The sequence below is a fragment of the Macrobrachium rosenbergii genome, chromosome 53, assembly GCF_040412425.1.
Source record: "Macrobrachium rosenbergii isolate ZJJX-2024 chromosome 53, ASM4041242v1, whole genome shotgun sequence".
Taxonomy (NCBI): Eukaryota; Metazoa; Arthropoda; class Malacostraca; order Decapoda; family Palaemonidae; genus Macrobrachium; species Macrobrachium rosenbergii.
This window is the reverse complement of record NC_089793.1, coordinates 21,280,040-21,292,821: the sequence shown is the minus strand read 5'-3', so window position 1 is coordinate 21,292,821 and position 12,782 is coordinate 21,280,040. Positions and strand designations below refer to the sequence as shown.

The 12,782-nt window shown below is 36.2% G+C and overlaps 2 long non-coding RNA genes across 2 annotated transcripts; one reads left to right on the top strand and one right to left on the bottom strand.

Moving 5' to 3' along the window:
* Positions 1-2,247: 2,247 nt before the first annotated feature.
* On the bottom strand, positions 2,248-4,782 carry LOC136834086 (uncharacterized). The gene is made up of 3 exons (XR_010851657.1): positions 4,375-4,782; positions 4,093-4,174; positions 2,248-2,681 (listed from the first exon to the last, which is right to left on the bottom strand). It is a non-coding gene; the product is annotated as an uncharacterized lncRNA (long non-coding RNA).
* Positions 4,783-7,946: 3,164 nt separating this feature from the next.
* On the top strand, positions 7,947-12,381 carry LOC136834349 (uncharacterized). The gene is made up of 2 exons (XR_010851752.1): positions 7,947-8,380; positions 11,741-12,381. It is a non-coding gene; the product is annotated as an uncharacterized lncRNA (long non-coding RNA).
* The last annotated feature ends 401 nt before the right edge of the window (positions 12,382-12,782 follow it).

Below are 12,782 nucleotides of genomic sequence, written 5' to 3'. Positions count from 1 at the left end.
ATTTAGGCTAAAAGCAAAGCGCTGGGAACTATGAGGTTATTCAGAATCGAAATGACCTATTAATGATTAAATTATTAAAAATTTTTGGTCAAAGAAACTTTGCATCTCAAAGCTTTATGTGGTCAACCAGATTTGTTTGCCAAACGACCTCAAACTCTCCTCCCCGCCTCCCCCCATTAAAAACCCCATAATACTTTAACAAGAATTTAACTCAGTATTCCAGAATTTATTTTTATAATCTGTAACTTAAAATTCTTTTCACCTGCTTTAAATCCTACATTTAACCAGGTAGCGTAACTTCAATATTTCAGAATTTTTTATGGTGTATAATTTAAAATTTTCACCTGCGTTAAATCCTATATTTAGCCAAGTAGCTAAAGACCCTTGTCCAAGGAAGTGTAGCTGACCAGCTGACCATCACATTATCAAATTTTCAAACCAATAAATGGAAATAATTTCTTTGTACTAGCTCCGTGAAACAAATAATTTGATATTTAGTTTTACATTCTACTTACACCTTGTAGTAAAGCTAAGTAATTTACAATTTTTTTTTTTTGCTCCCAGTACACTGAACGACACTTTTGGTACTGCACAGTCATTCATTAGTATGGAGTCAGATTTCAGCTCGTTGTCCCACAAATTAGCTAAGAGAATTTGTGTTCAGAGTAACAAACTCATTGCCTATGTTCATAGAGTAACAAGCTCATAGCCTATGTTCATAGAGTGACTAACTCTTGGCCTGTGTTCATAGTGACTAACTCTTCGTCCTATGTTCATAGAGTGACTAACTCTTGGCCCTATGTTCATAGAGTGACTAACTCTTGGCCTTATGTTCATAGTGTGACTAACTCTTGGCCCTATGTTCATAGAGTGACCAACTCTTGGCCTATGTTCAAAGAGTGACTAACTCTTGGCCCTATGTTCAAAGAGTGACTAACTCTTGGCCCTATGTTCATAGAGTGACTAACTCTTGGCCCTATGTTCATAGTGTGACTAACTCTTGGCCCCATGTTCATAGTGTGACTAACTCTTGGCCCTATGTTCATAGTCACACTAACTCTTGGCCCTATGTTCATAGTGACTAACTCTTGGCCCTATGTTCATAGAGTGACTAACTCTTGGCCCTATGTTTATAGAGTGACTAACTCTTGGCCCTATGTTCATAGAGTGACTAACTCTTGGCCCTATGTTTATAGAGTGACTAATTCTTGGCCCTATGTTCATAGAGTGACTCTCTTGGCCTTATGTTCATAGTGTGACTAACTCTTGGCCTATGTTCATAGTGTGACTAACTCTTGGCCTATGTTCATAGAGTGACCAACTCTCGGCCTATGTGCTTAGAGTGACCAACTCTCGGCCTATGTTCTTAGAGTGACCAACTCTTGGCCCTATGTTCATGGAGTGACTAACTCTTGGCCCTGTGTTCATGGAGTGACTAAGTCTTGGCCTTATGTTCATAATGTGACTAAGTCTTGGCCTTATGTTCATAATGTGACTAACTCTTGGCCTTATGTTCATAATGTGACTAACTCTTGGCCTATGTTCATAGTGTGACTAACTCTTGGCCTATGTTCATAGTGACCAACTCTTGGCCTATGTTCATAGAGTGACTAACCCTTGGCCCTATGTTCATAGAGTGACTAACTCTTGGCCCTATGTTCATAGAGTGACTAACTCTTGGCCCTATGTTCATAGAGTGACTAGCTCTTGGCCCTATGTCCATAGAGTGACTAACTCTTGGCCCTATGTCCATATAGTGACTAACTCTTGGCCTTATGTTCATAGAGTAACTCTTGGCCCTATGTTCATAGAGTGACTAACTCTTGGCCTATGTTCATAGAGAAGCTCATTGTTAGCAGATATCACCATAAAAACACTGCTTATGCTATGAGAAATCTATAGTATCAGAACTAACCAGCATACCTGACAAAATTAACTTGGCTACACCCCACTAAGTAAACAGATTTTCAATTATTCTATGCAACGAATCGTGCCAGGTCAAGTTACTGATACCGGGACAACTGATTCCCGGAAAACTCATATCGGACAACTCATACCTGGAGAATATTAATCTAGGACAATTGACATAGGACAACTCATAACAGGTATAAAGTAATAACAGGTATAAAGTAATAACGATTAATTTTGAAAGGAAAATCAAGAAAATATTAAAATACTTTATTTTGGGTGGGGGGGATAATGAAAAAATATTAGTCAATACAAAAAAAAAACTTAGTGCAGATTATATGTCACAGTTTTGAAGACATTTTCTGGTAAGGATCATACTTTTCAAGTTTAAGTTACCAATCGCTTGTTGCACTTTTTGTAAGCCTGTTTTGAAGTTACTTGCACTCCGTTACAAATCAATTTTCTTTTTCTGCGCCAAAATCGTCTTTATCTTTAGTGTATATTAATTTCCAAATATTCGGTTGTTAGCATGAAATTGAATTTTGTAAGGCATTATGAAAACCTTCAAGGCTATTATTAGTTCTAGGCATGCCAGTTGAAGACCTCTCTGAACTATTCCATATTTCAATTGGAAATATTGGAGCCAGACGTCTTCTAGCGCCTCTTCCTCTTGTGGCGAACTACCATCGTCTATCTCAGCCATCGTCTGAACTCGCGCTCTGCACATCGTTACTTCACATAGCCACACGTTTCTTGATATTTCTGCATTCTGTCTGAAAATTATATACGTAGTAATCATCCACAAGCTTATATATGGCATCGTGAGGGCTAAAGAAAATTTTAAAACAGTTGAAAAGTTGAGAAGTACAAAACCAACCGATTTAAAAAAAAAAATAATTGAAAAGCTATAACTACCATTTGCGAGTGGTTTGCTGGGCGAACAGTAACTCGCATGAACTATGAAATTTAAATACGACGGTCAATGATTAAAGTGTTAAATTGTTGCGCCTATAAACTAAACTTGCTTATTGGCTATTTTTGAGAGGGGTTTTAGTTTTAAGTGAACGTAAATATACCCATTACGGATTGTCATATATCAATTGCCCTAGATATGAGTTGCCCTAGATATGAGTTGCCCTAGATATGAGTTGCCCTAGATATGAGTTGCCCTAGATATGAGTTGCCCTCTTACCCCAAAAAATAACCATGACTATTTCCATACTTTCAGGAAAAAAAAAAATTTGTTTCGTGCTGTCTTAACAGGAGCTTTAATTTCCTAGCTATGAGCTACTGAAACTAAATACTCATTCTATCTGCTAACAGATTATGGACAATGAGGAAAATTTTGCACAGCTTTCATTTTCAAGAGATCAACTATTGGGTGAGCATGCCCTATTACCGCAAATGACCCGTACATATAGGAAGCTAAATATAACCCCTATAACCAGAAATTTTCGGTTGCCAGAAGGGGAAATATAAAGCTCGAATCCTCTGAAAATTCTATTAAGTCTAACGCCAACTTTACGCTTAAATATTTAAATTCGGGCGAAACCTTTATGAATACTGGCCTAAACTTCTGACAGCCTAACCACAATATCCATTTTCAGGAAGCTAAAATTCTAAAGTAAAACATACCATGACTCCAGACCTGTACATAAATTTGTTTCAATGCGGAATATTGCCGTTTGATGGCATAAAAAATTTCCTCAAACCTCAGGGAGCCTCCGCAAACTCAACTGAGTGGGAGGTAGCTAAGCACATTTAAACACTAACACCTATCGGAACTTAAAAGAAAACTAAGCAATAGATTAAGTCTAACCTGGCACCTGAAAGGAAAACTGATTAGTTGGTTTAAACCACCCAAGAACCTGCATAGTAGGTCATACGACCTACTATGCAGAACATGGGGGCTCCTCCACCCCTTCAGGGGTGCCGCCCCTAAGGGGTGGAGGATAAGCTGTATATATACTGTTCAAGAATAGTTCAAGAACAGTATATACAATTTAAAAAAAGTTACAAAAATCAATTTATGACAAATTAAAAAAAAATTACAAAAATTTCAAAAGTAAATTTACGACAAAAAATTAAAGATTAATATAAATTTATGACATTTGATTTTAAATAACAGTTTTTAAAGTTTACCAAAAATTGACAAACTAAACTTGGCTATAAAAATCTACATACCTGTTGCGAAAGAGCAGCTTTATCATGCGTGAAGCTTTACCATCAGAACAGGAACTCAAGTCAAACTCGTACCAAAAACATCCTGGAAAAGACAAAGCTTTAGAGCTGTGGGTAACTTACTCAAAATCTTGTAAATTTTGGCGTTTACTCACATCAGATTATGGGTAAAAGCCCACAAATAGTTAAAATGACTGTCGACTTGTACGAGACTAAACACGCAGCAAGATTCGAAAATCCACAGTAATATACTTTAGCAATAATATAGTCAAGTTCCAGTGTTACCTCACAGAAGCCCGGGGTTTATTATAACTTCGACCAACGAAGTGACAACCGACGGAAATCTCAAGCGTCAGCCGTAGTCTAGTCGCGTGATAAACGGTTTTTTCGCAAAGGCTTCACAACACCACCAATTACGTTACGTCAAATTAAGGAGGAATTGAATACGCAACTTCTGGAAAAAAAAAAAAAAAGATTGCTTAGCAAACTCCCGTTAAACGTCTACCGCCCAGAACGATGTTACAGTCGAAGGTCCAAAGGTTCAAATGGCCGAAACTGGAAGTTTGGAACGATGCTGTCATTTGCCAAGGACTCTAAAGTCTTAGTAGTGTCTTGCTTCTTGGAACATGACCGAATGCGATCCATGGGTATGCTTGAAATCGCTAGTTTTGCAAGTATTATTTTTACTTCCTACTCCCTTCTTTTACTTGTCTTTCGTAGAAGTTTAAAATAAAGCACATGATGAATAGATTTTCCCGAACGTAACTCGTAATTTCTTTAAGGCTCACGAAATAATTTGCAGCATAAGCCTGTCGCATATTTCTTTTCATTACTTTGATGAAATAACTTTTAATTCGCATGAATATTTTGTCATAGTGATACATAATTAAATATTCTATTCACATTAAATATATATATATATATATATATATATATATATATATATATATATATATATATACACATACATGGTAGTAGGGTGGGTGGGTGAGAGACCTAACGTACTGTACCTGTGGAGCAATAACAAACTTAGTTTTTCTGAAAGCTCGTATTCTGGAGAGGTGCCTTTCGGGTTTGTTTTTTGAAATAACGAGATTTTAAAGTTACAGTGAGCCATTCAAATTAGCCACCAAAATTAAAATTTCCTGAAGCTCAGGAACGGACTCCTCGCAACATTAGAAAAGACGCCGTTTCCTTAATGTGTGTGAATAGCAAGTGGTGTTAGGAGAAGCTGGCTGACTTACTGTCAATTATCTTAATTAAAAATCATCACACTTTGAATTTACCTACGCGGTTTTGGTTTTCGCGATCGTTGACCAACCCTAAGTGAAGAGCTTCAATAGTTAGCATTGTTTTCACACACACACACACACACACACATGTATATAGCAAGGGTGAAAAAGTGATGAAATCACAAAAGGGGTAGTAAAACCCAGCCACAAGATATGGAGGTCAGGAGATACAAAGGAAGAGCAAGATTATCAAATATTTGTGTGACCTGTGGAGAAAGAGCTTCTTAAATGCTGAAGACAAATTTCCACGAGCATTTGATTTACAGGAATTTTTTCAAGTAATTCCATAAACCTGGAGTAAATGTAGTCCATTTATATTATTTAATTATATCATAATCCTCACGAATAAAAAGGATGTTAACAAATGGGGCTTTCGTGTACTAGTTTGCAATTGGCAGTAAAACCAGTTAATGGTCCTTGGCTTCTGAGAGTACAGCGTCATGGGAGGTCTTATTCATACTGGGATCATTAAATTGTACATAATAACTTTTCTGGCATTGCATGCGCAATGCATGAGGCGACCCATTAAAAAAAATACTAACGAAAACGTGACGTAACGGCTAATTTCAATATGCAATTGTCGATATCCTACGTTATTGTGAATTAAGTTGTACTAACTGGTTATAAACAACCGCGATTATTTTGAACAGGATTGTATCATAAATGCTTGTAGAATAATTTATTACCTCTCTTCACAGTAGAAAGACTTTATAAGGATAAACAACAAAAACTGGCCAGTATTTCTGAGACATAATATATACGGCTTAATGATCCCCCAAAAATTCTGCCACTACAAATAAAGACCCTCCATGAGGCTGTGCTCTCAGGAGCCAAGGGCCATAAACTGGTTTTACTGCCAATTGCAAGCCAGTGTCATCGCTGACTCAACCTCACTCTGCGCGGGAGAATGTTTTTTTCCCGGTGAAATAATAAATAATTTTCTTGTAGCATAAATACTAACATATGCAAACTTATGAATAGTTTTAATACATTATAGCATCTGCAAGATATATATACATACATTCATATATATATATATATATATATATATATATATATATATATACATATACATGTATAATACAGTCTGTACACATGTATAATAATGTCCAGAAGACCTTCACCTCAAGATAATGTCAGATATATATATATATATAATTATATATATATATATATATATATATATATATATATATATATATATATATATATTATATATATATATATATATATATATATATATATATATATATATATATATATATATATATATATATATATATATATATATATATATATATTATGATTGTGAAATGGATATTGGTTGATCGGCCTCTGAATGACCCGACTACCGTCATATCTGCGGATTTGATAGTTGTGGCTTGCAGGAGTTTATTGTGCCGAAGTGTAACGAATAAAGACCAAATTGCCTTGAATAAATAGCAGCAAAATTAGGCAGCAAGATGCCTATGAAAGCTAATAGCTTGATGAACTCTTACAAAGGTGCTTTTCCTTATTTTATTGTTATTATTATTTGTAAAACCGCATAGGCCGGAAGTTTATTTCTAATTAAACCATGTAATGAAACGTTGTAATTTTATAAATGTCACTTCTGTACTTTTAAATATTAATTAACAAACAAATAACAATTCATATCGAGTTCACAATATTGTCGGAAATCTTCCTAATTTCAATATGAATTATAAGGTGAAACAATCAGGATTTGAAGCTATGCCGTTTTGGGTTGGTACCTGGTCGACTTGAACAAACACTGCCATCAAGCGAGAGAGAGAGAGAGAGAGAGAGAGAGAGAGAGAGAGAGAGAGAGAGAGAGAGAGAGAGAGAGTTTCTTTTGTACATATTTTGTTTGAATTCAAGTTCTTTACTCTGACTTCGGAATAATCCCATCTTCATATGATGGCCCATTACTAATTGTACAGCACCAAATTGACTGTTAACCGGCTGTTGCGGATCGCAGCTGAGAGAGAGAGAGAGAGAGAGAGAGAGAGAGAGAGAGAGAGAGAGAGAGAGGACAATGACCACCAGTCGAGGGTTCATAATTTTGTCAAAATGTATACGATTCAAGGCCCTCAACAAGATAATCAATCCTCTAAAGATACTCGCAAGAACGTCCTCGCACACATACAGAAGAATGGATAATTATATTCTCCCTTCGCTCGGTTAAGACAGTAATGTCCGCCCTCTCTCTGCTTTATAATTCAATCGAAAACGTCCTGCTAATGGAGAAATGCACTATAAGCCATTATTAATCATATATTATGCATTTAAAAATCTACGTATTGTTCTACTGTAAGTATAATAGTTTGATGTATATAGACTTCATACGTATATCATAACACGTAGGACAAGTGACTAAATTTCTGGTTATTGTCAAGTTTAAAAATTATTCATGAATTTGTATTCTGTATCGCTCGATATAGAGTTTTTTTATTACGCTATATCCAGTATTTATGAGCATTGTATGCTACTCGATTAGGTTATTGTATTGGATTTCATAAACAATCCTTATTACTTTGCGTTTCTCTGATTGAGAAAAAAAGTGCATAACTTTTAAAATGAATTTACAGAATAATATGGATCTGGCAAAATAATCATCTAGTAAAGCCGGCGTTCACATATTTATGAAAAACGGGGAAAACAGGAGGGGAAAACTAATGGATACGGGATAAAATAAAGAACACGAGATACGCAGAACAAGCAGATTAATTGAGGGTGACTGCTTTCATTTTGGCCATCGTTCCAGACGACTCAATTACACATCCGCGCAGCGTTGACTCGCGAGTCCTTGCTGACTGCTCAAGGTCTACGGAATCCTTGGGCCGGCTCTCTTCAAAGGTGGCCTGGGGTGGCTCGCCATTTCTGTGTTAGTTGTTTGTTGGGTTTTGCGTGATGAGTGACGATGGAGTCTTGTTGTAGTTGGCTGAACTGCTTGTTGTTCGCGTAAGATGATGGTTCTTCGGTCAGCGTGGTGTTCTCTGGTAAGTCATTTGACATTTCGTGTGGTTTTACAAGGTTGGTTTGGCATGTGACGCGTCGGTGCGTTAGAACAATTTTTGTGGTAATTCAGGGTTCAACGTAAATGTTAATTATGCGTAGAGTGCGTATGGTTGTGCTTTTTACTTTACATTTAAGTTTTTACTTAACCGGTTCAGGTCGCAAATATTTCGCATTTTATCCAAAATACCAACATAACTACCCTAGATAGCTTTTGTGATTTTGGAGGTGCTTATCAAATTTGTAAGTCGTGTAGTTCAGGTCAACCGGGCGACAAAATATATCTTTCTCTCCAACCACGGTAGCTTTTGTGATTCTCTTGTTTATCAAATCTGTAAGTGTCATTATTTTTAACGTAACAAAGCCTGGAATAATCTAAAGTGCAGTGAATCTTGGATCCAACAAAGCCTGGCATAATCTAAAGTACAGTGAATCTTGGATCCAACAAAGCCTGGAATAATCTAAAGTACTGTGAATCTTGGATCCATGTTCTTTGAGTAGATTTTAGGATGTCAAAGTATTTTTGTATATATATCGTAAAGTTTTTGTTACCTGGGGCATTAATACAAGAGCTTTAATAAAATTGGCATTTATTTAAACGTCACGTTGAGGGATTTTGTTTCAGTACTCTCTAAGCTATAATATAGAGAGCCTTAGTTACCTACTAACGTTCAGTCGTGGAGTTTGAACTTTTCCAAAATTATATAAGATAGTTTACTAAAGTTTAGAGTTTAGGTCTTTGGTGTAACAAACTTAATTACAGAAAAATTTAGCTTATAAAATTTAGGGTAAACTATTTAAGAGCTTCAAATGATTAAGAGCTTCAAATGATTAAAGCTCATACTAAGTTTTTTTTACTTTTTTTTACTTTGTCAGTGGCTGTACCCGATCAATGGCTGTACCCGATCAATTTCATTATCCATGATAAATTACGTGTTTGAATTAGTATACAGTCTAAAGAAATTGCATTAATTTCAAAGTTTTCCAAAACCTATAGGCTGTGGTACATGCAGTTAAACTTCAGCAGTATTAATATAGCTTATTACAATTATAACTGATTACGATGATAACTTGTTAACTGCTAGTTACTTAAGTCCACCTTTGTCGGGGTGGCGGTGCTGCTTGTCAGGCAAAGGTGGACTAGGGATGTGCATGGCAGAATTTCTGCCATGCACATCCTGAAATTTTTAATTACTAATCCTAGTTCTTTCACAGGTTTTTGCTTCGAATGTTTATAGTTGCTTAGGATCTAGGGTTTTCTGATAGGATCTAGGGTTTTCTTTAGTTGAGCTTAGGGTGTTTGGATGTGACTGTGTTAAGTTGGAATATATGGGAGGATGGAGCTTTTCTGACGAAGGACTTTAAACTGGTTAGTGTCAGGGGTTTCGAATGACTTAATTGTTGCGTAATAGCAGATGGATGGTTGCTTTTTCGTAGTGTTTTAAGTTTTTAGATTGTAGTTAGAGCTGAGGGGTTTGCTGTTTAATTTGTTGTAGGCAGTTAAGTAATATAAACGCTAAAATTTTGGTCGCTCAGTGTTAGTGGAATTGGTCAGTTACATAAAATTGACCCACTTCGGTGTTCCACATGAACAAGCTTTATGTAACTATTGCTCTATTGGCCTTCATGGTTGCTAGGGAGCTTGGCAGGTAAACTCCTAAACCAAAGTTAGGATGCTTTGGATAAGTGGTGTGAAAGTTTGGATCTCTCTCTCTCTCTCTCTCTCTCTCTCTCTCTCTCTCTCTCTCTCTCTCTCTCTCTCTCTCTGTTCTTGCCAATTTTTGGTGTGGGTATTTAGTGTAATTCAAGAGTGTGATAATGTTCATTGTACTCATCGAAATCTAGAACCTAGAAGTAATACTAGAGGCTTTCGTTTAGTGGTGCTTATTGAAGATTGTTTAATTACTTATTGCACTGTACGTAAGTGGTCCAACCTAAAGGTTAGAGGTAATTTAGTTTTTTTTTTTTTTTTTTTTTTTTTTTTTGAGTGCCAAGGGGACAGAGACGCGCTGCAGTTGATAATTTCTGCATTTTTCTTGGTTACATAAACTGTACATGTAATTTCGTGTAGTGGCAGTATTTAAACATGTTTTTTTCAATTTTATTTTGCTTTGATCTTTGGACTTGAAAACATTCATTGAAGGAAATTTTGTATAAATGTTTGACTTTTGAATAAGTTAACGTTAATGAATAGTTCGTAGGTTATTGTATTGTTGGACAGTTTAAATTTTTCTTGTTGCGAATTTTCTTTTACGAAAGGCGAGGTCGAACGAAAGGCGAGGTCGAATGGTGTAACCCTGATCCCGCGGTTTAAAGCTTTGCACACGGCTGCGAAAGGGGAACGACTCTAGATTTAGTGGACATGTTGGATAGTCTTTCCAGGATGTTATTGCACTTGAAGACGTCACACTTAGTTGACGAATAGCAAGTAAGACTTAGTCTCGGAAGAAGTTTCGAAGTGTAGAGATTGCTGTCCAGCATATTGGTAGTTTGGTAATGCCCGCTGAATACGTATTGTTTAGAGGATGCGTATTGCTTTCCCCCGTCAAGCCTTTGCGAACCTACGGGAGATTTGTCTGAACTCTTCTGCAGTTGTGGATAACGAGCTTAGTCTTCTGCAGCCGCTATTTAGTCCTTCGACTGTTAATTGACTTAGGATTGAGTGGATGGGTACGTTTCCTGTGAATATCTTGTTTATATTAGGCTGTGGATATCCAACCTTCGGACTTTCAACCCCGACGAACCGTAGCACTTTAAACTTCACCTTCATATAGATCTTGACATCAATATAATCTTTATACTTTGTATGGGTGCATTTTCTGAACATTAACTTTGTGAAATGTTATTTTTAAACTTAAACTGAAGGAATCCCTATTTATACTGAAGGAATCCCTATTTATACTGAAGGAATCCCTATTTATATTTAAGGAATCCCTATGAATATATTTTCATATAAGTTAAGTGTGCAAGAGCCTAGAGTTAGTCTTACACATGACACTCCCCCACCCCGCCGCACTGTACCCCCCTGTAACAGTGCCAAAGAGGCAGACGCTCTGGGTATATTAATTTTAGCTTATTTCTTTAAAGTTTTATTACTTTAAAGTTTTATAAAGTTTAAATACTGTGCGCAGCTACAGAGGCTGGGTCATATGGGCTGTGCAGGATTGGAAAGGATTTTAAGATTTTTTTATTGTTAAAGGATAGAAGCGTTAAATGTTTGTTTTCGAAATAATTTCTGAGTTTTTAAGTGTCCAGATATGACCCAGGTTTGAATGTAAGTTTTTAATTAGTATAAATTCCAAGTTTAGTAAAATGTTTTAATATAAATCTTATGACATTGACAGAGCAGTTGGAACTCCTGTGCTGGTCAGAGCTGAAGGCTCTCCCCCAATGTGAAGGACCAAGTTTAGTCGCTGTGGAGAGAAGAAATCGGATTAAACTGTAATTGCGAATCCAACAAGCAACATTTACTGGGAAATTGGAGCATAAATTTAGTGACTGCGAATTAGACTTGTACTACCTACTAAATCGACCGCTACCGTACTGCCTACTAAATCGACCGCCTCAGGGTAGTTAAGTCTTACCGTGAAAAATGTGTACGTCTGTGAAAAATGAGTGTACGTCACCTAGTGTAACTTTTAACTGTTGAATTGAGATATAGCAAAATATTAAATTTAATCTGCTTCAATATACAGTATGTTCATGTGTGTTGCAGCAATGGAAACTGAAGGAATTTAATGTTTCTTTGTAAATTTTTCTAGATTAATTTTGCAAACTAAAATTCTTAAGGGGTGAATTATGTAATCTTTGACTTTGACTAGTGAAAGCTATTGTGATCTGTAATTTTGTAATTATTTTTCATGAGTACGTGGTGAACCTGAGGAGCCTAATAGCATATATTCAAGTCACTGGTGATCAGTAAACTTTATGTAATATAAATGTTCCAGGCATTTTCAGTAAACTGTTTTATGTAATATAAATGTTCCAGGCATTTTTTCTTAACTCCTATATTGGGTCAAGCAGATTGTAGCCAAAATATATACTGGTCTGAAGAAAGTTCACAACTGGCCATCACCTTTTCTTTGGTAGAATTAACTTTGTACACATCACCTTTTGGACTGTTTGAGCACAATTTTACCATGGCCTTCCTAATTGATCAGCATTTAGCTCATGCTGCAGCTATCAAATAGGATGGATGAAAGTGTATTAGGGAAGACCTGTGAGAATTTGATCCAAAGACTGGTGCCTAAATTCTCCAGTTTAATATCCTTTCTCTTCTTAAGGGAGAACAGCAGTCAAGTAAAATCTTAAATTGAAGGTCGAGGTATTTTAATGGCTTTGAGGAAAACTTTTCATGCCGCAGCAGAATACATCGGTTAGCCTTTA